Here is a 3,569-nt window from a genome sequence, read left to right as displayed (position 1 = left end):
TCAGGTCATGATCTCAGGGTCCTGGGATCGAGCCCCGCATAGGGCTCTCTGCTCAGCAGGAAGCCTGCTTCCTCCTCTCTCTCTACCTGCCTCTCTGCCTGCTTGTGATCTCCCTCTGTCAAATAAATAAATAAAATCTTTAAAAAAAAAAAAAAAATCCAACTGCCTTTTCTCCTCAGAAATTAACAAATCGATCTTAAAATTCATACAGAAATGCAAAAAAACAAAAATGAAAACCATAATAGCCAAAAAAAATCTGGAAAAGAAGAATAAAGTTGAAAAACCCACATTTCCCAATTTCTAAATTTTTTTTTAAAGATTTTATTTATTTGCCAGAGAGAGAGAGTACACACAAGCAGGCAGAGAGGCAGGCAGAGGCAGCGAGAGAAGCAGGCTCCCCGCCGAGCAAGGAGCCCGATGTGGGACTTGATCCCAGAACCCTGGGATCATGACCTGAGCCAAAGGCAGCTGCTTAACCAACTGAGCACCCAGGTGTCCCCCAATTTCTAAATTTATTACAAAGTTACAGTAATCAAGAGAGAACTGTAACCTGGCGATTCACTAGATCTGTACCCCTGGGGCTAATAATACATTATATGTTAATAAAAAGAAAAAAGAGAGAGAGAACTGTAGAACTGGCATACGGAGTTAGATATTTTTTTTTTTTAAATAATAATGGAATAGAATTTCAAGTCAAGAAATAAGCCCTTACACTTAAAGTCAATTGATTCTTGACAAGAATAGCAAGTGGAGGAAAGACAGTCGTTCTCCACACCTGGAGAGGGAAAACATGCAAAAGAATGAGGTCAGACCCCTACCTCACACTATACAGAAAAATTAATTTAAAATGGATCACAGACTGGGGTGCCTGGGTGGCTCAGTTGGTTAAGTGGCTGCCATCAGCTCAGGTCATGATCCCAGGATCCTGAGATTGAGTCCTGCATCGACCTCCTGGCAGAGGAACTCCCTGCTTCTCCCTCTGCCTCTCTCTCTCTCTCTGTCATGAATAAAAATCTTTTTTAAAAAATGGATCATAGACCTAAATGTAGAAGTTAAAACTATAAAACACTTAAAAGACATCATAAACATACATTTTCATGCCCTCTGGTTAGAAATGATTTCTCAGACACAACACCAAAAACAGAAGTGACAAAAGAAAAATAAATAAATCAGACATCATCAAAATTAATAATTGTGTGCTTCAAAGTACACCAACAAAAAAGCAAAAATAAACCCACAGAGAAAGAGAAAACATTTGCAAATCATATATCTGACCGGTATCCAGAATATGCAAAAAAAAAAAAAAAAAAAAAAAAACTCTTACTACTCAATAATAAAAAGACTAATAATTAAAAAGATGGGCAAAGGATGTGAATAGACATTTTTCCAAAGAAGATATACAAATGACCGATAAGCACATGAAAAGATGCTCAAGATCATTAGTCATCAGAACCACTATGAGATACCAATTCACACCCACCAGGATAGCTATAATCAAAAAGATAGACAAGGGGCGCCAGGGTGGCTCAGTGGGTTAAAGCCTCTGCCTTCAGCTCAGGTCATGATCTCAGGGTCCTGGGATCAAGCCCCGCATCGGACTCCCTGCTCAGCAGGGAGCCTGCTCCCCCTTCTCTCTCTCTGCCTCCCTCTCTGTCTACTTGTGCTCTCTCTCTCTCTGTCAAATGAATAAATAAAATCTTTGAAAAAAAAAAAAAGACAATAACAAAGGCTGTAGAGGATGTGGAAAAATTGGAACCCTCATACACTGCTGGTATGAATATAAAATGGTACAGCTGCTTTGAAAAACAGTTGAGCGATTCTTCAAAAATCTAAAAATTATGTTGCCATATGAACCAGCAATTTGACTCCGAGGTATATACCCAAGAGAAATACAAACATAAGTCCACATAAAAACTTGCACACAGGGACAGCTGGGTGGCTCAGTCGGTTAAGCATCTGCCTTTGCCTCAGGTCATTCAGCAGGGAGCCTGCTTCTCCTTCTCTGTCTGCCTCTCCCCCAACTGGTACTGGTTCTCTCACTCTCTCAAATAAATAAATAAAATCTTTAAAAACAACAACAACAACTTGCACACAGGGATACCTCAGTGGGTCAGTCAGTTGAGTGTCTGACTCTTGATTTTGGCTCAGGTCATGATCTCAGGGTCCTATAATCAAGCCCAGAGCCAGTCTCCATGCTTAATGGTGTGTCTGCTTTCCCACTCCCTCTGCCCCTCCACACCCCACTCCCCACTCTCTCTCTCAAGTAAATGAGTACTTTTTTTTTTTTTTTTAAACACTTGGTGGGGGGTCCCTGGGTGGCTCAGTTGGTTGGGTGACTGCCTTCGGCTTGGGTCATGATCCTGGAGTCCCGGAATCAAGTCCCACAGCAGGCTCCCTGCTCGGCAGAGAGTCTGCTTCTCCCTCTAACCCTCCCTGCTCTTGTGCTCTCTCTCTCTCTCTCTCAATCTCTCTCTCTCTCTCTCAAATAAATAAAAATCTTTTTTAAAAATAAACAAACACTTGGGGCGCCTGGGTGGCTCAGTTGGTTAAGCATCTGCCTTTGGCTCAGGTCATGATTTCAGGATCCTGGGATCAAGCCCCGAGTCAGGCTTCCTGCTGTGGGGGTCTGCTTCTCCCTCTCCCTCTGCCTTTCCTCTGCTCGTGTGTGTGCTCTCTTTCGCTCTCTCTCAAATAAATAAAATCTTAAAAAAAAAAAACAAAAACCCACCTGTACACAAATGTTCATAGCAGCCCCATATCAAAATAATCAAAAAGTGGAAACAATCTAAATATCCATCAACTGACAAATGGTTAAAGATTTGGTACATTCACTTTTTTAGTGCTCTTGGGCCCAATTCCAATGTGTCTGTTCGGGGGAGGGGGAGGCTGGTTCCCACAGAACACTATGCAATTCTCAGACACCCTGCTGGGGTTCAACTCAATTCTAACACTACCCACCCAAGACAGCTTCAGATTCCACAGGTTAAGGGCTCAGTCCTGCTCCCTCACCTCACTTGAGACAGCATTTGCAATCCCAGGTCGTTATCTATGCTTCTGACTGACTGGCTACAGACTGGAGTCTCTAACAATCCCTTCCAACTCAGGATGCCCAGTTCAGGTTGTTCCAGGTACATCTGACCAACTGGCTATAAATTAAAGGTTCCCATAACTTCCTCAGAAATTAACTGAAAGAGGTTTAATTAATTTGCTAGAGCAGCTCACAGAACACAGCAAAACATTTTTTCCTTTTTTCTTTGTTTTTTTACTAAATAGCCAGTTTATTATAAAAGGATATAACTCAGGGCACCTGAGTGGTCCAGTCAGTTAAATGTCTGCCTTTGGCTGAGGTCATGATCTTGAGGGTCCTGGGATCCAGCCTCCCATTGGACTCCTTGCTCAGTAGGAGTCTGCTTCTCCCTCTCCCTCTGCCCCCTGCTTGTGCTCTCTTTTCTCACTATTTATCTTTATCTCAAATAAATAAATAAAATCTTAAAAAAATAAAAAAGGATTTAACTCAGGAACAGCCAGATGGAAGAGATACACAGGGCAAGGCGTGGAGAAAGGGTACA

This window comes from Enhydra lutris, unplaced genomic scaffold, assembly GCF_002288905.1.
Source record: "Enhydra lutris kenyoni isolate GAN:26980312 unplaced genomic scaffold, ASM228890v2 scaffoldscaffold52, whole genome shotgun sequence".
Classification (NCBI taxonomy): Eukaryota; Metazoa; Chordata; class Mammalia; order Carnivora; family Mustelidae; genus Enhydra; species Enhydra lutris.
The sequence above is the reverse complement of the archived record's forward strand: the minus strand, read 5'-3'. Positions refer to the sequence as shown.